This window comes from Haematobia irritans, chromosome 4, assembly GCF_050003625.1.
Source record: "Haematobia irritans isolate KBUSLIRL chromosome 4, ASM5000362v1, whole genome shotgun sequence".
Taxonomy (NCBI): domain Eukaryota; kingdom Metazoa; phylum Arthropoda; class Insecta; order Diptera; family Muscidae; genus Haematobia; species Haematobia irritans.
Window position 1 is genome coordinate 117,898,344 of NC_134400.1, and position 27,313 is coordinate 117,925,656.

At 36.5% G+C, this 27,313-nt stretch overlaps 1 long non-coding RNA gene across 1 annotated transcript in view; it reads left to right on the forward strand.

The window, feature by feature from the left end:
* The first annotated feature begins 15,791 nt into the window (after positions 1–15,791).
* Positions 15,792–27,313, forward strand: part of LOC142234943 (uncharacterized) — a 109,836-nt gene continuing 98,314 nt past the window's right edge. The window contains exon 1 of the long non-coding RNA XR_012721758.1: positions 15,792–16,712. This is a non-coding gene — a long non-coding RNA (uncharacterized LOC142234943). The remainder of the gene's footprint in view (positions 16,713–27,313) is intronic.

A 27,313-nucleotide genomic window follows, 5' to 3' on the forward strand; every position in this document is an offset into this window, starting at 1 on the left:
CTTCAACATTATTTGTATTACAGAAAAAGGTGCCAAGAACTAAAAAATTTCGTGGAAATGAAAATTATGTGAGGGAATGAACACAATCTTCTTTGGCGAAAATTCTTCCAAGCATACAATATTTTTGGGCTCAAAATGCTTCCAAACATACAATATTTTCACATAAAACAAACATATTAATGTTTCGGCAGTACCCAATAATACATATGCTTCCTGCAAAATATGTTTGGAACATATGTTAGAGAAGCTATTTTTTTTTGAGGGTGTATATACTCAGCCAGTCAACCTGCAATAAAATTCTTGGACTATGTGTTCCTCAACTCGAAAACGGCCATCGACTGCCGAAAATCTCTCAATGAGATGGCTGAGCAGCACAATATTCGCCTAACATGGGTACCTGGCCATAGGAACATACCGGGGAACTGCGAAGCAGATGAGCTAGCAAGGCTAGGAACTACCTTACATATTCCAGGGGAACTAGAATCTGTTGGTATGTCTCTGGCTACATGCAAGCTCTTACTGCGAGAGAAGGCTGTCATGATGGCAAATGTTCGATGGGAGAATTGCAAGGGTTGTAACGACACCAAGCAAATTTTTTCATGGGTGTTTGAGGCCATATATTAACACCACGTACCAAATTTCAACTGAATCAGATGAATTTTGGTCTTCCAAGAAGCTCCGGAGGTCAAATCTGGTGATCGGTTTATATGGGGGCTATATATAATTATGGACCGATGTGAACCAATTTTTGCGTGGTCATTGGAGACCATATGCTAACACCACGTACCAAATTTGAACCAGATCGGATGAAATTTGCTTCTCTTAGAGGTTCCGCAAGCCAAATCGGTGGATCGGTTTATATGGGGGCTATATATAATTATGGACCGATTTCGACAAATTTTCTTCATGGGTGTTTGCGGCCATATATTAAAACCACGTACCAAATTTCAACTGAATCAGATGAATTTTGGTCTTCCAAGAAGCTCCGCAAGCCAAATCTGGGGATCGGTTTATATGGGGGCTATATAAAATTAAGGACCGATGTGGACCAATTTTTGCATGGTCGTTACATATCATATACTAACATCACGTACCAAATTTCAACCGGATCGGATGAAATTTGCTTCTCTTAGAGGCTCCGCAAGCCAAATCGGGGGATCGGTTTATATGGGGGCTATATATAATTGTTGACCGATGTGGACCAATTTTTGCACGGTCATTAGAGACCATATACTAATACCACATACCAAATTTCAACCGGATCGGATGAAATTTGCTTCCCTTAGAGGTTCCGCAAGCCAAATCTGGGGATAGGTTTTCTATAAGAGCTATATATAATTATAGACCGATATGGACCAATTCTGGCATGGTTGTTGGAGACCATATACTAACTCCACGTATCAAATTTCAACCGGATCGGATTAAATTTGCTTCTCTTAAAGGTTCCGCAAGCCAAATCTGGGGATCGGTTTATATGGGGGCTATATATAATTATGAATCGATGTGGACCAATATTTGCATGGTTGTTAGAGACCAGATACGCACAGCATGTACCAAATTTCAGCCGGATCGGATGAAATTTGGGGGGATCGGTTTATATGGGGGCTATATGGAATTATGGACCGATGTAGACCAATTTTTGAATGGTTGTTAGAGACTATATACCAACACCATGTTCCAAATTCACCCAGATCGGATGAAATATGCTTCTCTTAGAGGCTTCGCAAGCCAAATCAGGGGGTCCGTTTATATGGGTGCTAACGTAAAAGTGGTCCGATATGGCCCATTGGCAACACCATCCGACAACAACAACTACTTGTGCCAAGTTTCAAGTCGATAACTTGTTTCGTTCGGAATTTAGCGTGATTTCAACAGACAGACGGACTGACGGACATGCTTAGATTTCTTTTCATTTGTATTTGAATGCCTTGAACCAAACATGTAAACGACATCTAGGTACCTGGTTTGATGTTCTCGGCAACCACTTTCCCATCTTCTTTACTCTATTGTCTTTGGTTAGTGGTCCAGGTTGGGGATATGTAACCCATCATTGTAATATAGCTTTTAACATTGTTTGAGTTCCAATAAAACATGTTGCAGGAGAAATTTGGTTACATTAAAATGTTGTGTATAAGACAAAACCATCAAATGTCCATTGAAGAATTTTCATTAGATCTACTTTCTGAGAACACAACGTCTATTGGGAAATGCATATAAACAACCTAATATATAGCTCACAGTCAGTGGTGCCAGGGTAAATGTTCGGTTTTTGTCAAATCTCTATAGAAATAAAATTTTGAAAAAGTTTCTATAAACAATTTTTTTGAGAAAGTTTTCTATAGAAATAAAATTTTGATAATAAATAATATAGAAATAAAATTTTGAGAAAAAATTCCATAGAAATAAAATTTTGAGAAACATTTTTATAGAAATAATATTTTGAAAAAAATTTCTATAGAAATACAATTTTGACATAATTTTCTATAGAACTAATATGTTGACAAAATTTTCTACAGGAATAAAGTTTTGACAAAAATTTCTATAAAAATATTTGTTTGGTAGATTTGTGGTAATATTCAGTGGTGCCAGGGGTTAGTAAGCCACTAATATTGAGCCCATTATTAAAGAACAAATACATGGACAGACGGACGGACGGAAGGACACCAAGCGCTAGATCGACTCAGGAGGTGATTCTGAGTCGATCGGTATATTTTTTATGGGGTCTAACATCAATATATCTGGTAGGCACATTTTTTGGCCGATCAAACTTATTATACCCTGACCGCTATGTGGTTTAGGGTATACAAAGAGGAAATCGCTCAATTAGTTTGGGTAATAAATCCAAATTTGTGCAAATCGGCCAATATATTTATGTACATGCTATATGTATGGCTAAATAGATCGTCTAATACATCAAAATTTTAAATTTAAGTAACGTTGGTTAATAAATAAGAGTATTGTGGCAAACGTTGGGAAAATCGAGCGATACATAGATATGAGAGCTATATCTAAATTTGAACCAATTTGGATAATATATGGCAAGTTTGATTGATACCACAGATGGTTATCTTGTGCTAAATTTAAGTAAGATCTGATAAATAAATGAGGCCTCTATTGTCAAACATATGGTTATTAAAGGAAAATTTTTTAAAATCGTGTAATACATATATGGGGGAGCTATATCTAAATCTGAACCAATTTGGATAATATATGGCAAGTTTGATTGATACCACAGAAGGTTATCTTGTGTAAAATTTTAGTAAGATCGGGTAGTAAATAAGGCTATTTTTGTAAAAATAGTGTTATTAGGACAAATTTTTGAAAATCGGGCGATACATATATATGGGAGCTATATCTAAATCTGAACCGATTTCGGTGAAATTTTGCACACTTGGAGGGTGATAAAAAAGAATACTTTGTGCCAAATTTGACGATAATCGGTAAATGCGCAACGTAACCCTTTTTGTCGAAATCGGGCGATACATATATATGGGAGCTATATCTAAATTTGATCCGATTTCTTCCAAAGTCAATAGCGTTTGTCCTTGTACCCTAAAAACACCCTGTACCAAATTTCATCAAAATCGGTTAATAATTGCGACCGAAATCCTGCGAACAACAACTACATGGACAGACGGACAGACGGATGGACGGACACCAAGCGCTAGATCGACTCAGGAGGTGATTCTGAGTTGATCGCTATATATTTTATGGAATCTACAATCGATATTTCTGGTAGGCACATTTTTTCACTATGTGATTTTTTTCAAATTCAGTAGCGTTCAATAGCGGCCGGACAACAAGCGCTAGATCGACTCAGGAGGTGATTCTGAGTCGATCGGTATATATTTTATGGGGTCTGGTGGGCACATTTTTTGGCAAATCAAAGTTATTATACCCTGTCAACTATGTGGTTTAGGCAATAAAATATCCGATAAATATTGTTGTCTGAACTATTGAGTGTCCAGATTAGAGAGGTCATACTATATTTTTTGGTAATTTCACCCACGTCCTCGGTAAATTTAAAGTGAATACAGGAAAGGATTACGTTTTTGACTATACTTAAAAAAAATCGGACAAAGGCCGACCAAATATCGGAAAATAAAATAGCAGAAATTACCTAGAGGCCTCACCTTCCGTGCAATTTTCAGGCTGTCGAGTCTGACAAAAAATAAGGCAATGAAAATGTCCATATTTTCGAAAATCCATATTTCGACAATTTAGAAACGGAATGATAAACTCATAGCACCCTCAGCAGATAGTAGTCCTTTGGACTATCCGTTATTTTATGTCCATTAGTTTATACATTTTTTTCGTTGATAGGCTATTGAAATAGAACTTCCGACATATCACAAGAATCGCGAATAACCTATACATGTTGAATTCTTGTCCGTTACTTTATATCAAACATGAATGTCACATAGGTTTGACTGAGGAGTACATTCATACTCAGACGAGACAATGCCGACAAACGAGCATTAACACACACACACTCAAACACCTCAATGCATAAATGTGGGGATGCACTTTTCGATACATTAGCAAAGGGAAAGAGATTTTCGTTTCATATGTAACAATTTGAAGTCGAATTGATGAGTGATTGACATTTCCCGAGAGTTGCAGTCACTAATCCCAGTGACAAGTTAGATCTATGCTATGTAATGATTGATCAACGATTTTGATTGTTTTGTGAGTGAGTTGTTTGTAATTATCACAATGTGAATTCAACGAATATTTTGGTATAACCAATGTCATCACGAAAACTAATACTTAACATATTTATGTTATACGTGAGCTGTCTGCTAATGGATTCAGATTTCTAGAAACAAAACAAAACAGAAACGAAGAAAAACACATATCTACCATAAAGCTGCGAGGGCGGATCCTGTAGGATAATACATGTCATTAATTGTGCATCGTTTTGCAAAAACCTGATACATAACGTTTGCCTTTTTCAAGTGCCAATAGTAACTTTAAAAGAGAGTCCCGGTCGTAAATAGTCGGCTACATTCGCATTTTGTTCGTTCTGGCTGCATGTGAATAAGGGCTTTGTTTCAACCTGTTTCAACATCGGCTATTGTTACTTGCATGTAACAACTATTCTGTTTGTTGCATTTCTGTTCGATGTCAAAATGCCAAGGATTGCCATGGTGTGATGTGAAAACTCATAACATAATTTCCCGGCAAAAAAAAAAAAAAACAAGTATATACAGCAGTAAGTTCGGCCGTGCCGAATCTTAAATACCCACCACCATGAACCAAATATTAGGGTGTCCTTTGAAATTTCAGGAGGGCTTGAGGACTTGAGGACACTTCCCGAAGATAAATTTAAAGATTTCATCCATGAGGACTATATCAGATTCTGGATTTATAAGAACCATTTTTTGTTTGAGTTTTAGAGGAATCATTAACATCCCTTGTAAGTGTGCAAGAAAATTATAAAATAACGTCTTGATTTGAAATCTTAAATCTGCAGAAGTAAAATCTGGAAGTTTTACATTGAGTTTCAAGCAACTTTCATGATCAGTGCGCCTTCTACACCCTCAAGAAGTGAAGTCGGTCTATATGGAGGCATTACCAAATGGACCTATAAAAACCTAATCCGATACACGCTATTGTGAGCCTAAAATACCAGAATATTTACAATTTCAGGCAAATCAGATAAAAACTACGGTTTCTAGAAACCCAAGGAGTTAAATCGGGAGATCGTTCTTATGGGGGCTATACTGAAATATGGACCGATGTTCACCGTTTTCGGCACACCTCTTTATGACCCGAAAATACCTCTAGATTTCCAATTTCAGGCAAATAGGATAAAACTTCGGATTCTAGAAGCCCAAGAAGTAAAATCGGGAAATCGGTCTATATGGGGGCTATACCAAAATATGGACCGATCCTCACCATTTTCGGCACATTTCTTTATGGACCGATACTCACAATTTTTGGCACACGTATTTGTGGTCCTACAATACCTCTAGATTTCCAATTTCCGGTAAATTGAATAAAAACTGCGATTTCTATAAGCCAAAGAAGTAAAATCGGGAGATGGGTCTTTATGGGGGCTATACCAAAATATAGACCGATACTCACATTTTTGGCACACGTATTTGTGGTCCTACAATACTCTAGATTTCCATTTTCAGGTAAATTGAATAAAAACTACGGTTTCTATAAGCCCAAGAAGTAAAATCGGGAGATCGGTCTATATGGGGGCTATACCAAAATATGGACGATACTCACAATTTTTGGCACACGTATTTGTGGTCCTACAATACCTCTAGATTTCCAATTTCCGGTAAATTGAATAAAAACTGCGATTTCTATAAGCCAAAGAAGTAAAATCGGGAGATGGTCTATATGGGGTCTATACCAAAATATGGACCAATACTCACAATTTTCGGCACACGTATTTGTGGTCCGACAATACCTCTAGATTTCCAATTTCAGGTAAATTGAATAAAAACTGCGGTTTCTATAAGCCCAAGAAGTAAAATCGGGAGATCGGTCTTATGGGGGCTATGCCAAAAACGTGGACCGATACTCACCATTTTTGGCACACCTCTTTACGGTCACAAAATACCTCCAGATTTAAAATTTCAGGCAAATTGGATAAAAACTACGGTTTCTATAAGCCCAAGACCCCAAATCGGGAGGTCGGTTTATATGGGGACTATATCAAACCTGGACCGATACAGCCCATCTTCGAACTTGACCTGCCTGCAGACAAAAGACGAGTTTGTGCAAAATTTCAGCACGATTGCTTCATTATTGAAGACTGTAGCGTGATTACAACAGACAGACAGACAGACAGACAGACGGACAGACGGACATCGTTATATCGTCTTAGAATTTCTCCCTGATCAAGGATATATATACTTTATATAGTCGGAAATCGATATTTCGATGCGTTACAAACGGAATGACAAACTTATTATACCCCCGTCACCATTCTATTGGTGGTGGGTATAAAAACAAGCAAAATAGTTTATATATATATATATATATATATATATATATATATATATATATATATATATATATATATATATATATATATTATATATATATATATATATATATATATATATATATATATATATATATATATATATATATATATATATATATTATATATATATATATATATATATATATATATATATATATATATATATATATATATATATATATATATATATATATATATTATATATATAATATATATATATATATATATATAATATATATATATATATATATATATATATATATATATATATATATATATATATATATATATATAAACTATTTTGCTTGTTTTTTTTTTTTGCCGGGAAATTATGTTATGAGTTTTCACATCACAAAAATTTGGCAATAATGCTCGGGGAAGTTCCCTTAGTCGATATACCATGTCCGTCTGTCCGTGAACACATTTTTGTGATCAAAGTCTAGGTCGCAGTTTAAATCCATCCGACTTCAAATTTGGCACATGTTCCTGTTTTGGGTCAGAAATAGAACCCTATTGATTTTGGAAGAAATCGGTTCAGATTTAGATATAGCTCCCATATATCTCTTTCGCCCGATATGCACTTATATGGATCCAGAAGCCAGAGTTTTATCCCGATTTGCTTGAAATTTTGCACGAGGAGTACAATTGGTAGTATAGTCAAGCGTGCTAAATTTTTATTGAAATCGGTTCAGATTTAAATATAGCTCCCATATATATCTTTCGCCCGATATTGACTAATATGGTACTAGAAGCCAGAGTTTTGGCCCAATTTGGTTGCAATTTTGCACTAGAAGTACAACTAGTAGTGTAGTCATGTGTGCCAAATTTGTTGAAATCGGTTCAGATTTAGATATAGCCCCCATATATATCTTTCGCCCGATATGGACTAAATATGGTCTTAGAAGCCAGAGGTTTGGCCCAATTTGATTGAAATTTTGCACTAAGAGTACAACTAGTAGTGTAGTCAAGTGTGCCAAATTTGATTGAAATCGGTTCTGATTTAGATATAGCTCCCATATATATATGTTTTTGTGATTTCGACAAAAATTGTCTTTTTGCAATTGTCTTTGGTAATAGTGCTCAGAGTGGGTCCCTGAGTCGATATAACCATGTCCGTCTGTCCGTCTGTCTGTGAACACATTTTTGTGATCAAAGTCTAGGTCGCAATATAAGTCCAATCGCCTTCAAATTTGGCACGTGTTCCTTTTTTAGGTCAGAATAGAACCCTATTGATTTTGGAAGAAATCGGTTCAGATTTAGATATAGCTCCCATATATATCTTTCGCCCGATATGTACTAATATGGACCCAGCAGCCAGAGTTTTATACCTATTTGCTTGAAATTTTGTACAAACATAACACTTAGTCGTATAGTCAAGTGTGCAAAATTTGATTGAAATCGGTTCAGATTTAGGTATAGCTGCCATATATATCTTTCGCCCGATATTGACTAATATGGCCCCAGAAGCCAGATTTTTGGCCGAATTTGGTTGAAATTTTGCACTAGGAGTACAATTAGTAGTGTAGTCAAGTCTGCCAGAGTTTTGCCCCAATTTGGTTGAAATTTTGCACAGGGAGTAGATTTAGCATTGTAGCTGCGCGTGCCAAATTTGGTTGAATCGATTCAGATTTAGATATAGCTCCCATATATATCTTTCGCCCGATATGCACTTATATGGACCCAGAAGCCAGAGTTTTATCCCGATTAGCTTGAAATTTTGCACAAGGAGTACAATTGGTAGTATACTCATGTGTGTCAAATTTGATTGAAATCGGTTCAGATTTAGATATAGCTTCCATATATATTTTTCGCCCGATATGGACTTATATGGCCCCAGAAGCCCGAGTTTGGCCCAATTTGGTTGAAATTTAGCACTAGGAGTACAATTAGTAATATAATCATGTGTGCCAAATTTGATTGAAATCAGTTCAGATTTAGATATAGCTCCCATATATATGTTTTTCTGATTTCGACAAAAATGGTCAAAATATCAACACTTTCCTTATTAAATCGCCACTACTTAGTCGAAAAGTTGTAAAAATGACTCTAATTTTCCTAAACTTCTAATACATGTATATCGAGCGATAAATCATAAATAAACTTTTGCGAAGTTTCCTTAAAATTGCTTCAGATTTTAAATGTCTCCCATATTTTTATACCCTGCGCCACACTGTGGAACAGGGTATTATAAGTTAGTGCATATGTTTGCAACACCCAGAAGGAGACGAGATAGACACATGGTGTCTTTATCAATAATGCTCAGGTGGGGTCCCTGAGTTGATATAACCATGTCCGTCTGTCCTTCCTCCGTCCGTCCGTCTGTCTGTGAACACATTTTTGTGATCAAAATCTAGGTCGCAATTTACGTCCAATCGCCTTCAAATTTGGCACATGTTCCTAATAGAACCCTTTTGATTTTGGAAGAAATCGGTTGAGATTTAGATATAGCTCCCATATATATCTTTCGCCCGATATGCACTAATATGGACCCAGCAGCCAGAGTTATACCGATTTGCTTGAAATTTTGTGGAAACATAACACTTAGTCGTATAGTCAAGTGTGCAAAATTTGATTGAAATCGGTTCAGATTTAGATATAGCTCCCATATATATCTTTCGCCCGATATGGATTAATATGGTCCTAAAAGCCAGAGTTTTGGCCCAATTTGGTTGAAATTTTGCACAGGGAGTAGAATTAGCATTGTAGCTATGCGAGCCCAATTTGGTTGAAATCGGTTCAGATTTAGATATAGTTCCCATCTATATGTTTTTCTGATTTCGACAAAAATGGTCAAAATACCAACATTTTCCCTTTTAAAATCGCCTCTGCTTAGTCGAAAACTTGTAAAAAAGGACTGTAATTTTCCTTATCCTCAAATACATATATATCGAGCGATAATCAAAAAAAAATTTTTGCGAAGTTTCCTTAAAATTGCTTCAGATTTAAATGATTCCCATATTTTTTTTACTAACATTGTATTCCACCCTAATGCATTAGCCGACTTAAATTTTGAGTCTATAGATTTTGTAAAAGTCTATGAAATTCTGTCCAGATCGAGTGATATTTAAATGTATGTATTTGGGACAAACCTTTATATATAGCCCCCAACACATTTGACGGATGTGATATGGTATCGAAAATTTAGATCTACAAAGTGGTGCAGGGTATAATGTAGTCCGGCCCCGCCCGACTTTAGACTTTCCTTATTTGTTTCTTCTTCATATGGGGCCGTTTTGCCGCGATTTCGACCTTCAAACGCTCCAATAACGCCATATAACAGTCACTGTTGATGGTTTTTCCCTTCTCAAGATAATCGATAAAAAATTATTCCATGCGCATCCCAAAAAACAGAGGCCATTACTTCTCCAGCGGACTTTTGAGTCTTTCCACGCTTCGGAGACGGTTCACCGGTCGCTGTCCACTCAGCCGACTGTCGATTGGACTCAGGAGTGTAGTGATGCAGCCATGTTTCATCCATTGTAACATATCGACGGAAAATCTCGGGTGTATTACGAGTTAACAGCTACAAACACCGCTCAGAATCATCAACACGTTGTTGTTTTTGGTCAAATGTGAGCTCGCGCGGCACCCATTTTGCACAGAGCTTCCGTATATCCAAATATTGATTAATTATATGACCAACGTGTTCCTTTGATATCTTTAAGGCCTCTGCTATCTCGATCAACTTCATTTTACGGTCATTCAAAATCATTTTGTGGATTGTTTTGATGTTTTCGTCGGTAACCACTGCGTCCACTGCGTTCACCGTCCTCCGTGCTCATTTCACCACTCTTGAATTTTGCATACCAATCAATTATAGTTAATTTCCCTGGGGAAGAGTCCGGAAACTAATTATCAAGCCCAGTTTTCGCTTCCACCGTATTTTTTCCCTTCAGAAAAAAGTATTTTATCAAAACATGAAATTCCTTTTTATACCCTGCGCCACACTGTGGAACAGGGTATTATAAGTTAGTGCATATGTTTGTAACACCCAGATGGAGACGAGATAAACACATGGTGTCTTTGGCAATAATGCTCAGGGTGGATCCCTGAGTCGATATAACCATGTCCGTCTGTCCGACCGTCCGTCCGTCCGTCTGTCTGTGAACACATTTTTGTGATCAAAGTCTAGGTCGCAATTTAAGTCCAATCACCTTTAAATTTGGCACATGTTCCTTTTTTGGGTCAGAATAGAACCCTATTGATTTTGGAAGAAATCGGTTCAGATTTAGATATAGCTCCCATATATACCTTTCGCCCGATATGCACTTATATGGACCCAGAAGCCAGAGTTTTATCCCGATTAGCTTTAAATTTTGCACTTTGCGTACAATTAGTAGTATAGCCAAGTGTACAAAATTTGATTGAAATCGGTTCAGATTTAGATATAGCTCCCATATATATCTTTCGCCCGATATGGACTAATATGGTCCTAGAAAGCAGAGTTTTGGCCCTATTTGGTTGAAATTTTGCACAAGGAGTACAACTAGTAGTGTAGTCATGTGTGCCAAATTTTATTGAAATCGGTTCAGATTTAGATATAGCTCCCATATATATATTTCGCCCGATATGGACTTATATGGTCCTAGAAGTCAGAGTTTTGGCCCAATTTGGTTGCAATTTTGCACTAGGTGTACAATTAGAAGTGTAGTTAAGTGTGCCAAATTTTATTGAAATCGGTTCAGATTTAGATATAGCTCCCATATATATATTTCGCCCGATATGGACTAATATGGTCCTAGAAGGCAGAATTTTGGCCCAATTTGGGTGAAATTTTGCACAAGGTGTACAACTAGTAGTAAGTCATATGTGCCAAATTTGATTGAAATCGGTTCAGATTTAGATATAGCTCCCATATATATCATTCGCCCGATATGGACTAATATGTTAATAGAAGCCAGAGTTTTGGCCCAATTTGGTTGAAATTTTGCACTAAGAGTACAATTAGTAGTGTAGTCAAGTGTGCCAAATTTAATTGAAATCGGTTCAGATTTAGATATAGCTCCCATATATATCTTTCGCCCGATTTACACTCATATGACCACAGAGGCCAATTTTTGACGGATGTGATATGGTATCGAAAATTTAGATCTACAAAGTGGTGCAGGGTATAATATAGTCGGCCCCTCCCGACTTTAGGCTTTCCTTACTTGTTTCTAATTGACTTACAGACGTCAAATTTTGACACGAATCATTTGAAGGTTGGTACTATATAAAAACAAGTATATACGGCCGTAAGTTCGGCCTGACCGAAGCTTATGTACCCTCCACCATGGATTGCGTACTGAAGACTGTCATCCACAAACGAATTACTTGGGTTGCGGTATCTTAAAACTTCCTAACACCGTAATATATACCACACAGTCCATACGTGGTATATATTAAACTAAAAGAGGCCGATAAATACGTATATAATTAGGTTTAAAGTTTCTATAGAAATAAAATTTTGACAAAATAAAATTTTGACAACATTTTCTATACAAGTAATTTTTGGAAAAATTTTCCATAGAAATAAAATCTGGAAAAAATTTTCTTTAGAAATAAAATTTTGACAAAATTTTCTATAGCAATAAAATTTTGACAAAATTTTCTATAGAAATAAAATTTTTACAAAATTTTCTATAGAAATAACATTTTGACAAAATTTTCTATAGAAATAACATTTAGACAATATTTGCTATAGAAATAAAATTTTGACAAAATTTTCTATAGAAATAACATTTTGACAATGTTTTCTATAAAAATAAAATTTTGGTAGATTATTTTTGGCTCGAGTGGCAACCATGATTATGAACCGATATGGACCAATTTTTGTGTGATTGGGGATCGGCTACATATAACTATAGACCGATATGGACCAATTATGGCATGGTTATAAGCGGCCTTATACTAACACCACGTTGCAAATTTCAATCGGATCGGATGAACTTTGCTCCTCCAAGAGGCTCCGGAGATCAAATCTGGGGAACGGTTTATATGGAGGCTATATATAATTATGGACCGATATGGACCAATTCTGGCATGGTTGTTAGATACCACATTCTAACACCATGTTCCAAATTTCAACCGGATCGGATGAATTTAGTTCCTCCAAGAGGCTCCGGAGGACAAATCTGGGGATCGATTTCTATGGGGGCTATATATAATTATGGACCGATATGAACCAATTCTTGCATGGTTGTTAGAGACCATATACTAACACCACGTACCAAATTTCAACCGGATCGGATGTATTTAGTTCTTCCAAGAGGCTCCGGAGGACAAATCTGGGGATCGGTTTATATGGGGGCTATATATAATTACGGGCCGATGTGGACCAATTTTTGCAGGTCATTAGAGAACATATACCAACACCATGTACCAAATTTCAGCCGGATCGGATGAAATTTGGTTCTCTTAGAGGCTCCGTAAGCCAAATCGGGGGATCGGTTTATATGGGGGCTATATGTAATTATGGACCGATATGGACCAACTAACACCACGTACCAAATTTCAGCCGGATCGGATGAAATTTGCTTCCCTTAGAGCAATTGCCTCCAAGCCAAATTTGGGGGTCCGTTTATATGGGGGCTATACGTAAAAGTGGACCGATATGGCCCATTTGCAATACCATACGACCTACATCAACAACAACTACTTGTGTCAAGTTTCAAGTCGATAGCTTGTTTCGTTCGGAAGTTTGCGTGATTTCAACAGACGGACGGACGGACATGCTCAGATCGACTCAGAATTTCACCACGACCCGGAATATATATACTTTATGGGGTCTTAGAGCAATATTTCGATATGTTACAAACGGAATGACAAAGTTAATATACCCCCATCCAAGGTGGGGGGTATAAAAACATGCATTTCCCAGCAAAAAAAAAAACGTCGCCAAAAAAGTAGTGAAATGTTCTTTTTGGATCCGGAAGTGGTGTCAAATTGACGCAGAAGCGATGAATTTAACATGGGCTTATCATAGGACGGATGTCCACCATTTCAACAGCCGCTGCACTGAATTTCCATCACTTCTTAAGGTGTGATAATTCAGTCTTTTGGATGTCAAATCGGGGATCGGTTTATATGGGGGCTATACGTAAAAGTGGACCGATATGGCCCATTTGCAATACCATCCGACCTACATCAATAACAACTACTTGTGCCAGGTTTCAAATTGATAGCTTGTTTGGTTCGGAAGTTAGCGTGATTTCAACAGACCGACGGACGGACATGCTCAGATCGACTCAGAATTTCACCACGACCCATAATATATAGTTTATTGGGTCTTAGAGCAATATTTCGAAGTGTTACAAACGGAATGACAAAGTTAATATAGCCCCCATCCTATGGTGGAGGGTATAAATTAGAGGTGTGCACGTGAGTAATATTTTACTCACGCACACTCACGACGGAAAAATCTTACTCACGCACACTCACGCACGATATTGTTTGGTAGGACTCACGCTCACGCACACTCACGAAAAGAAAATTTGTACTCACGCACACTCACGCACGAAAATGTCGTAACTCACGAAAAATATCGTGACTCACGAAAAATATCGTGACTCACGAAAAATGTCGTGACTCACGAACAAATTTACCTTAACGACGTCTCTGTAAACATGAGCATTATTAAAATCGGGAGCGTTATTTCACTCTTAACATCCCAGGTGTCACTAAAATTGTAAATTAATTTAACTCTTAAGCGTTTTATGTTGGTGAGCGGGATTATTTTCGTGAGCGTAAACCTGTACTCACGCACACTCACGGAGATAATATTTTCGTGACTCACGCTCACGCACGACATTTTGGTTTGTTAATCACGATCACGCACACTCACGCCGTTGCCATGAGCGTGACTCACGACTCACGCGTGAGTCACGAAAATTTTCGTGAGCCACGACAATTTCGTGTCACGTGTACACCTCTAGTATAAATACATATTAAGAATTAATAAAATGATACAGATTATTTAAATATAACCGAAAAAATGCTAATTCTTTGTAGACAAATTTCAAATTTTTGAAAATGTTTGATCACAAAAAGTCTAGACAAGCGTTATAATGAATTAAAAATCATAAAAAATTTTAAAAATTATTTATTTGGTAAAATTTCACACAATTTTATAATTCACATCCAAAAAATTTATTTCGGACCACACCTTAAGAAGTGATGCAAATTCAGTGTAACGGCTGTGAAAATGGTGGACATCCGTCCTATGACAAGTCCATGTTAAATTCATCGCTTCTGCGCCAATTTTGCACCACTTCCGTATCCAAAAAGAACATTTTCACTACGTTTTTTGGCAACGCTTTGTTGCTGGGCAGTATCTAAAAATATATGTGCTTCGTGCAAAATATGGTAGTGGCTTGTGTTAGAGAAGTGATTACTTTTGAGAATGCAGGCACATAATTTTGTGATAGTTAAATGCTGCAAATAGCCAATAAGGTTTTGTCTATGCGTGTAATGGAAGCAGAGTATTGCGAATTCAAAAGTTGGCAACTCACTTTCAAGCGCCACCTCCACCCCCCCCCCCCCCATGAAGCATGAAAATCGTTACATCTGCTTGGGTTAGTGTTAGGTATGTGAGTGGGCGCTAGGATGTTATGCTTCGTTTAATATTCGTTTGCTCGTTTCAAGTCCTCAAGTTGCTATGTTGGCTGTATGAGGACGACATTGCTGTCGTCGCCGTCGTCGTCGTCGTTGTTGGCACAACACCAGCAGTCAATAGTAATATCCTTGCAACCAGATATTCTCCATCATCAATTGCTTTCAGTTGATAGTAGCATATCGACTGGAGTGGTTGTGTTCTTATCTAAGTACTCTGCCCGTGGACACCGAGACGCAGTCGATTTAAAAATAAAATCTCTTAAATTATTCTATTGTCTCTGATCAATTATGGACTTTATGTTTGTTCTATGTGGCGTTGTGTGGTGTTATTGTGCGCCAGGATGAGAAGTAGGTATTGAGTGTGAGTGTGGATGTGTATACGCGACCAATAAAAGGACTTGAGTTTTAAATTGTTGTGAACTTTTCTATACATACGCCTGGTGGAATATTGGGTGCACCACAACCTCGGTTGTCTGTTAGCCTAAGTTCATTTTTGTGTGGTTAATGTGGGCCATGTTATTTTGTTTTCCCACCCAATCCTACTCAAATGCAGCCAACAAAAACAACAGCTGTCACAAACAAAAGAGGGTTTACAAATGTGTGTCTGTGTGAGTTGTTATTGAAAATACAAAACCAAAAAAAAAAAAACAGTTTAGTAAAACAAAATCGAACAAAAAGAAACAGAAAATGTTAAAATATAATATTAAACTTTCAGAAGATAGGTGAAGTGGAATACTATTGTAGTCACAAAAAAAATAAAAAAAATAAAAACAAAACAAAAACAACACAAAAAACGAAAACCTATCAAGTGTTCAGTTTCTCATGTGCAACTATCAAAAATGGGCAGTGTTTCAAATGTGTGTGAGTCTAAGAGCCGCATTAAATTTTAAATAAAATTCCAATAATGCAAGGGGCATTTATTGACTCAGACAAACAACTCCACTGTCTCTCCACACACACACACACCGTCATCAGTTCACTTGCAATTGCAACTGGCCAACAGGAAATCAATATTTTTGATATGAGAACAAATTGTATGTGATTGCCGTCGCTGCCAGGAATATATTTCTACAAACCTAAGTACATATATTAGAGGTTTCCTATTTCGTTGGTAAGTTATTGAATTTGAACATTTTTATTATTTAGATACACACAGAGAAGAAACATGGTTGTCACGATCATATTTGAAGAGCAAAATAATATGAGAGGAGCTATTGTGTGGCGACCATGTAACATTTTCACCTGCAACCATGTTGGCTCAGTGAAGATAGTTCTAACAAGTATATACAGCAGTAAGTTTGGCCGGGCCGAATCTTAAATACCCACCACCATGAACCAAATATTAGGGATTCCTTTGAAATTTCAGGAGGGCTTGAGGACTTGAGGACACATCCCGAAGGTAAATTTAAATATTTCACCTATGAGGACTATATCAAATTCTGGATTTATAAGAACGATTTTTGTTTGAGTTTTAGAGGAATCATTAACATCCCTTGTAAGTGTGCAAGAAAATTATAAAATAACGTCTTGATTTGAAATCATAAATCTGTAGAAGTAAAATCTGGAAATTTTACATTGAGTTTCAAGCAATTTTCATGATCAGTGCGCCTTCTACACCCTCAAGAAGTGAAGTCGGTCTATATGGAGGCATTACCAAATGGACCGATAAAAACTTAATCCGATACACGTTTTTGTGAACCTAAAATACCAGAATATTTACAATTACAGGCAAATCAGATAAAAACTACGGTTTCTAGAAACCCAAGGAGTTAAATCGGGAGATAGTTATTATGGGGGCTATACTAAAATATGGACCGATACTCACCGTTTTCGGCACACCTCTTTATGACCCGAAAATACCTCTAGATTTCTAATTTCAGGCAAATAGGATAAAAACTTCGGATTCTAGAAGCCCAAGAAGTAAACTCGGGAAATCGGTCTATATGGGGGCTATACCAAAATATGGACCGATACTCACCATTTTCGGCACACCTCTTTATGGTCCTAAAATACCTCTAGATTTCCAATTTCAGACAAATTGGATAAAAACTACAGTTTCTATAAGCCCAAGGCCCCAAATCGGGAGGTCGTTTTATATGGGGACCATACCAAAACATGGACCGATACTCACCATTTTTGGCACACCTCTTTATGGTCATAAAATACCTCTCTAAATTTCAAATTTCAGGAAAATTGGATAAAAAATACGATTTCTATAAGCCCAAGACCCCAAATCGGGAGGTCGGTTTATATGGGGACTATACCAAAATATGGACCGATACTCACAATTTTTGGCACACGTATTTGTGATCCTACAATACCTCTAGATTTCCAATTTCAGGTAAATTGAATAAAAACTGCGGTTTCTATAAGCCCAAGAAGTAAAATCGGGAGATCGGTCTATATGGGGCCTATACCAAAACATGGACCGATACTCACCATTTTTGGCACACCTCTTTATGGTCATAAAATACCTCTCTAAATTTCAAATTTCAGGATTGGATAAAAATACGATTTCTATAAGCCCAAGAACCCAAATCGGGAGGTCGGTTTATATGGGGACTATATCAAGTTATATTTGTATAGTATAGTTTGCGGCGCCCATGCGCCGATGCAAACAAAACATTATTTAAGAGAAACATACATTTGTTGGCAACGTTGGTTAGCATGTCTGCCTTGTATGCAAAGGGTCGTGGGTTCAATCCCTTTTTTTACATATATTCCAAAAATTCCGAAAAGATGTTCGACATTACATATTACTATACGAGTATAAAATTTTTACAATGATATTTTACAATGAAACGAAATGTGGGTTATTAAAGATTTACAGTCACAAAAGAATATTGCTTGATATAAAAGAACTGAGCTTTTAAATAAAATATTTTTTTATTGCAAAAATAAAAATTTTGTAAAAAAAAATGTTTTTGGTATAAAAGTTTGAAATTTTTAAATAAATAAATGTATTTATTTGTATATTGTAAAATTAAAATTTAGCGTATTTAGAAATACAAATAAATATGATTTTTTATTAACGAATAATTTCATTCATTTTAAAGATAATAAACTTTTTCAATTGTTGCTTTGGATCATTCCCCACCAAGTTTTAATATAATTTGCCAAAAAATTTATAATGTTATTCTGATTTTAGAGATTCGAGTTTTGCCACTAAAATGAAAAATATTGATAGCGGCAAAACTCGAACTGAATGCCCGATTCTTATACCCTCCACCATAGGATGGGGGGTATATTAACTTTGTCATTCCGTTTGCAACACATCGAAATATTGCTCTAAGACCCAATAAAGTATATTTTTTCTGGGTCGTGGTGAAATTCTGAGTCGATCTGAGCATGTCCGCCCGTCCGTCTGTTGAAATCACGCTAGCTTCCGAACGAAACAAGCTATCGACTTGAAACTTGGCACAAGTAGTTGTTATTGGTGTAGGTCGGATGATATTGTAAATGGGCCATATCGGTCGACTTTTACGTATAACCCCATATAAACGGACTCCCAAATTAGGCTTGCGAAGCCTCTAAGAGAAGCAAATTTCTGAAATTTGGTACATGATGTTAGTATATGGTCTCTAATGACCATGCAAAAATTGGTCTATATCGGTCCATAATTATATATAGCCCCCATATAAACCGTTCCCCCGATTTGGTTTGCAGAGCATCTAAGAGAAACAAATTTCATCCGATCCGGCTGAAATTTGGTACATGATGTTAGTATATGGTCTCTAATGACCATGCAAAAATTGGTCCATATCGGTCCATAATTATATATAGCCCCCATATAAACCGATCACCAGATTTGACCTCCGGAGCCTCTTGGAAGACCAAAATTCATCTTATTCAGTTCAAATTTGGTACGTGATGTTAATATATGGCCTCAAACACCCATGCGAAAATTGGTCGATATCGGTCCATAATTATATATAGGCCCCATATAAACCGATCGCCAGATTTGAACTCCGGTGCCTTTTGGAGAAGCAAAATTCATCCGATCTGGTTGAAATTTGGTATTTATGATATTTAACAACCATGCCAAAAGTCGTCCATATCAGTCCATAATCATTTATAGCCCCCATATAAACCGATCCCGCGATTTGGTTTTGGAGCCTCTTGGAGGAGCAAATTTCATCCGAATGAGTTGAAATTTGTGGTTGACAGTCTTTCGTAGAAGTTTCTACGCAATCCATGGTGGAGGGTACATAAGATTCGGCCTGGCCGAACATACGGCCCTATATACTTGTTTTTTGTTTTTTTTTTTTTGAAAGTGTCCATCAACTCCTCTGGGACTACTTATTAATAAAGAGGAACTAAACTTTGTTTTTATACACTTTACTGTTTAATTTTTCACTGTTTCCCCCTTTTTTATTTTATTGTTCCAACTCTAAAAAGAGTATAGTGCTCTTTCGTTATTTTTTATGAAGATCCCGTTGTAATTTTTATATATTTTCCACTTTTTATACCCTCCACCATAGGATGGGGGTATATTAACTTTGTCATTCCATAAAGTATACATATTCTGGGTCGTGGTGAAATTCTGAGTCGATCTGAGCATGTCCGTCCGTCCGTCTGTTGAAATCACGCTAACTTCCGAACGAAACAAGCTATCGACTTGAAACTTGGCACAAGTAGTTGTTATTGATGTAGGTCGGATGGTATTGCAAATGGGCCATATCGGTCCACTTTTACGTATAGCCCCTATATAAACGGACCCCCAAATTTGGCTTTCAGACCCTCTAAGAGAAGCAAATTTCCATTTACCGGCTGAAATTTGGTAAATGGTGTTAGTATATGGTCTCTAACAACCATGCAAAAATTGGTCCATATCGGTTCACTTTTACGTATAGCCCCCATATAAACGGACCCCCAAATTTGGCTTGCGATTGCTCTAAGAGAAGCAAATTTCATCCGATGCGGCTGATATTTGGTACATGGTGTCAGTATATGGTCTCTAACAACCATGCAAAAATTGGTCCATATCGGTCCACTTTTACGTACAGCCCCCATATAAACGGACCCCCAAATTTGGCTTGCGATTGCTCTAAGAGAAGCTAATTTTATCCGATCTGGCTGAAATTTGGTACATGGTGTAAGTATATGGTCTCTAACAACCATGGCAGAAATTGGTCCATATCGGTCCATAATTACATATAGACCCCATATAAACCGATCCCCCGATTTGGCTTGCGGAGCCTCTAAGAGAACCAAATTTCATCCGATCCGGCTGAAATTTGTTACATGGTGTAAGTATATGGTCTCTAACAACCATGCAGAAATTGGTCCATATCGGTCCATAATTACATATAGACCCCATATAAACCGATCCCCCGATTTGGCTTGCGGAGCCTCTAAGAGAACCAAATTTCATCCGATCCGGCTGAAATTTGGTACATAGTGCTAGTATATGGTCTCTAACAACCATGCAAAAATTGGTCCACATCGGTCCTTAATTATATATAGCCCCCATATAAACCGATCCCCCGATTTGGCTTGCGAGGCCTCTAAGAGAAGCAAATTTCATCCGATCCGGCTGAAATTTGGTACATGGTGTTGTTATATGTTCTCTAATGACCATGAAAAAATTGGTCCACATCGGCCCATAATTATATATAGCCCCCATATAAACCAATCCCCAGATTTGACCTCCGGAGCCTCTTAGAGGAGCAAAAGTCATCCGATCCGATTGAAATTTGTTACGTTGTGTTAGTATATTGTCTCTAACAACCATGCCAAAATTGGTCCACCAAAATTTTATTTTTATAGAAAACATTGTCAAAATGCTATTTCTATAGAAATTTTTGTCAAAATTTTATTTCTATAGAAATTTTTATCAAAATTTTATTTCTATAGAAAATTTTGTCAAAATTTTATTTCTATAGAAAATTTTGTCAAAATTTTATTTCTATAGAAAATTTTGTCAAAATTTTATTTCTATAGAAATTTTTTTCCAAATTTTATTTTTGTAGAAAATTTTTTCCAAATTTTATTTCTATAGAAAATTTTTTCCAAATTTTACTTCTATAGAAAATGTTGTCAAAATTTTATTTTGTCAAGATTTTATTTCTATAGAAACTTTAAACTTAATTATATACGTATTTAATCGGCCTTTTTAGTTTAATATATATCACGTATGGACTTTTTTGTATATATTACGGTGTTAGGAAGTTTTAAGATACCTTGCCATCGGCAAGTGTTACCGCAACCCAAGTAATTCGATTGTGGATGACAGTCTTCAGTAGAAGTTTCTACGCAATTCATGGTGGAGGGTACATAAGCTTCGGCCTGGCCAAACTTACGGCCGTAGTTACTTGTTTTTTGTTTTAATTTCCTATGTCAGATTTTTTTGGCTTACTCGTTGTACATTCCGATTTCTTTGGAAGAACCAAGAAAAAACAAGTATATACAACAGTAAGTTCGGCCGGGCCGAATCTTAAATACCCACCACCATGAATCAAATATTATTGTTTCCGTTAAAAATTTCAGGGGGTTTGATGACAGATATTTTCCCAAACAGATCAGTTCAACCAGTACGCTTCCCGAAGATAAATGTAAGATTTTACCTATGAAGACCAGATCAGCTTCTGGATTTTATAAATCCTTTTTGTTTGTTTGAGTTTTAGAGGAATCATTAACATCTCTCGTAAGTGTGCAAGAAAATGATGAAATAACGCCTTGATTTGAAATCTAAAATTTTAGATTTTTATCCCAATTAATTAAATGATTACGAGAAGTAAAATCTGGAAATTTTGTTTTAAGTAGTAGTAAGAAGTAAAATCGGTAGATCGGTCTATATGGGGGCTATATCAAAACCAGGACCGATATAGCCCATCTTCGAACTTGGCCTGCGTGCAGACAAACGACGATTCTGTGCCAAATTTCTGGACGATAACCCCATTGTTGAAGACTGTAGCGGGATTACAACAGATGGACAGACGGCCAAACGTACATGCTTATACCGTCTTAGAATTTCTCCCTGATCAAGAAAATATATACTTTATAGTCGGAAATCGATATTTCGATGTGTTACAAACGAAATGACAAACTTATTATACCCCCGCCACCATGGTAAACAAATCACATGCCCACACATATATAAAATGCTGCTCTTAAGGCAAAAATACATGCTATTAAATTAATTGAAACGAATGTCTATTCTCTTTACTGCGAATATTCATTATACCCTAAACCACATAGGGGGTCAGGGTATAATAACTTTGATCTGCCAAAAAATGTGCCTACCAGCAATATTGATTTTAGACCCCATAAAATATATACCGATCGACTCAGAATCACCTCCTGAGTCGATCTAGCGCTTGGTGTCCGTCCGTCTGTCTTTGTCGCAGGATTCCGGTCGCAATTATTAACCGATTTTTATACAGAGTGTTTTTGGGCACAAGAACGAACGCTATTGACTTTGGAAGAAATCGGATCACATTTAGATATAGCTCCCATATATGTATCGCCCGATTTCGACAAATGGGGTCACGTTGCGCTTTATTACTCACTGATTGTCGTCAAATTTGGCACAAAGTAATATTTTGCATCATCATTTAAGTATGCAAAATTTTATCGAAAACGGTTCAGATTTCAATATAGCTCTCATATATATGTATCGCCCGATTTTGCCAAATATGGTCATAAAACCCTTATTTATTAACCGATCTTACTCAAACTTGGCTCAGTCTAATCTTTTATAGTGCTAACAATATGTGCAAAAAAAAATCATCGAAATCGGTGCAGATTTAGCTATAGACTCCATATATATGTAACGCCCGATTTTGACAAATTTGGCCGTAAAACTCTTATTTATCAACCGATTGTACTTTGTCTAAATGTAATCTTCTATAGCACTAACTATATGTGCAAAACTTCATCGAAATCGCTTCAGATTTAGATATAGCTCCCATGTATATGTATCGCCCGATTTAGCCAAATTTCGCCCTAAATAGTCTACCAAAATTGTATTGCAATAGAAAATTTTCTCAAAATTTTATATTTCTATAGAAATTTTGTCAACATATAATTTTTGTACAAAATATTGTCAAAAATTTAGTTTTATAGAAAATTTTGTCAGAATTTTATTTCTGTAGAAAATTTTGTCAGAATTTTATTTCTGTAGAAAATTTTGTCAAAATGTTATTTCTATAGAATATTTATGAAGCATAGTTGGAGAGGAATATTTTGCAAACTCTTCCAAAACATCAAGAATTGTGGATGACCGTCTTTAGTAGGCCGAACTTACGGCCGTATATACTTGTTGAATATTGATACCTTTGCTGATTTCCGAAAATGTCGTGAGTCTCGTGAATACCTTTGCTGATTGGAAAATGTCGTTAGTCTCGTGAATTTGTCGTGAATCGTGCGTGAGTCTTTAAAAGTAAATAGTTCGTGCGTGAGCGTGCGTGAGTTCTGGTTTTCATTTCGTGATTGTGCGTGAGTGGGATTGGCTACCACACGTATCTTGCGTGAACGTGCGTAAATAAACATTTTGTTTCGCGAATGTGCGTGAGTGTGAGTGAAATTTCAGTCACGCGCACACCTCTAGTTCAGAGTACAATAAGTTTGTGCATTTGTATCGTTTAAAATATCGATCGTCTTACAATGGAATTCTGAGTCAATTTAGCGATGTCCGTCTGGCTGTCTGTCTGTTCATGTATTTTTGTGTGCAAAGTACATCTCACCGTTTAGGGCCGATTGCCTACAAATTTATATCTTTCGCCCGATTTACACTCATATGACAACAGAGGTCAAAGTTTACCACCGATTGACATGAAATTTTGCACGGGGAGTAAAATTAATATTATAGCTACCCATGCCGAATTTGGTTAAAATCGCTTCAGAATTAAATATAGCTCCAATATATATCTTTCGCCGATATGGATTTAATTGACCCTAGAATACTAATTTTTTTTCTTTATTTCCTTCAAATTTTGCATAAAGAATACAATTGATGGTATTGTGAAGTATTATAAATTTCGTTGAAATCAGTTCACATTTAGATATAGGCGGGGAACTGCGAAACAGATGAGTTAGCAAGGCTAGGAACTACCTTACATATTCCAGGGAAACTAGAATCTGTTGGTATGTATGCTGTTATGATGGCCAATGTTCGATGGGAGAATTGCAAGGGTTGTACCCGTAACGACACCAAGCAAATATGGCCCCATTTAAACTTAAACCGCACACTAGATATGCTAGTGTTCTCAAGACGTCAGATATAAAGCCTGATATCTGCTATAACGGGTTGCTGCCTGATAGGCGAATTTGCAAAAACTATTGGCGCGAAGTATAATGACTATTGTATGAGCTGTCATGATGCGGAGGAAAAGGAATCAATTAAACACCTCCTGTGTGAGTGTCCTGCATTTTGTGTAAGGCGTAAGCGAATTTTAGGGGCATTTAGCTTTAGATTACTGGCGGACCTGGAAAACGCTAACTTAAGCAGTCGGTTAATGTTTTTGGAACAATCTTGTTGGTTCAACAAAAGAAAATAATAGAGAAGGTTCAGTGGTTAAAACTAGAAGTGCCCATATGTAATAGGTACTTTTTGTTAAATGTGGCATCACAATGGACCGAATAGTCTAAGTGACCCTAAAACGTATTCGGACTGCCACTTTAACCTAACCTAGATAGTCTCACACAAGTTTACATACGATTAAAGAATTTGTATTTTTATACCCTTCACCACTACTGTGGTACAGGGTATAATAAGTTTGTGCATTTGTATGTAACGCCAAGAAGGAGTAATCATAGACCAACTTTTTAGTATACGGATCGGCTAAGAATTAAATTCTGAGTCGATTTAGCGATGTCCGTCTGTCTTTCTGTCTGTCTGTCTGTCTGTCTGTCTGTCTGTCTGTCTGTCTGTCTGCCTGTCTGTCTGTTGATGTATTTTTGTGTGCAAAGTACAGCTCGCAGTTTTAGTCCGATTGTCTTAAAATTTGGTATAGAGTCCTGTTTCGGCCCAAAGACGATCCCTATTGATATTGGAAAAAATCGGTTCAGATTTGGATATAGCTGCCATATATATTTTTCACCGATCTGGTCATAATTGGCGTGTATATCAACCGATCTTCCTCAAATTCCGTACATCCGAATATTTTATGGGTCTCGAAAAACTTGCAAAATATCAGCCACATCGGTTCAGATTTAGATATAGCTCCCATATATAACTTTCGCCCGATTTACACTCATTTAACCACAGAGGCCAATTTTTTGCTCCGATTTAGTTGAAATTTTGCATAGGGAGTAGAATTAGCATTGTAACTCTGCGTGCCAAATTTGGTTGAAATCGGTTCAGATTTGGATATATCTCCCATATATAGCTTTCGCCCAATTTACACTCATATGACCACAGAGGCCAATTTTTAACTCCGATTTGGTTGAAATTTTGCACAGGAAGTAGAATTAGCAATGTAGCCATGCGTGCCAAATTTGGTTGAAATCGGTTCAGATTTAGATATATCTCCCACATATAGCTTTCGCCCGATTTACACTCATATGACCACAGAGGCCAAGTTTTAACTCCGATTTAGTTGAAATTTTGGACAGGGAGTAGCATTAGCATTGTAACTATGCGAGCCAAATTTGGTTGAAATCGGTTCAGAGTTGGATATATCTCCCATATATAGCTTTCGCCCGATTTACACTCATATGACAACAGAGGCCAATTTTTAACTCCGATTTAGTTGAAATTTTGCACAGAGAGTAGAATTAGCATTGTTGCTATGCGTGCCAAATTTGGTTGAAATCGGTTCAGATTTAGATATAGCTCCCATATATATGTTTTTCTGATTTCGACAAAAATGGTCAAAATACCAACATTTTCCTTGTAAAATCGCCACTGCTTAGTCCAAAAGTTGTAAAAATTACTCTAATTTTCTTAAACTTCTAATACATATATATCGAGCGATAATACATAAATAAAGTTTTGCGAAGTTTCCTTAAAATTGCTTCAGATTTCAATGTTTCACATATTTTTTTACTAATATGTTGTTCCACCCTAGTGCATTAGCCGACTTAAATTTTGAGTCTTCTACAAGTCTATCAAATTCTGTCCAGATCGAGTGATATTTAAATGTATGTATTTGGGACAAACCTTTATATATAGCCCCCAACACATTTGACGGATGTGATATGGTATCGAAAATTTAGATCTACAAAGTGGTGCAGGGTATAATATAGTCGGCCCGTCCGACTTTCTACTTTAGTTACTTGTTGTTAATTGACTTTTTTTTTTTTGTTAATTTCATTAAAAAGTTAATTGTATCATTTAATTTCAAGTTCAATCAAATTTTTAATTGGAAATGTTTTGGTGATATTTTTTCTGTGTGGTAAATTAATATTAAATCTACTCTAACGTCCTCTGGGATGAAATCGCAAGTGAACATTTCGTAGGAATATTTATGCAATTGACAATCGCTGCCTTCTATCAATACTCCATCTCACATTTAACGAGTGTTGTTCCCCATTGTCGGTTTGTGAATATGTTACTTCAAAAATCAATTAATTGTATCAAAGACGAATGGAATTTGTTTAGCGTATAGACGTATTAATTGATTTGCCACATCCCTGAGTAGATACATCTATACTAAGAGTTAATTGAAATGCGACTGAAAGTAAATCCCCATTCCAAAATGTATCGCTAATGAATAAACTTTAACTGTATTTTTGTAATTATATATGTCATGCTAGGTCAATCTCTTT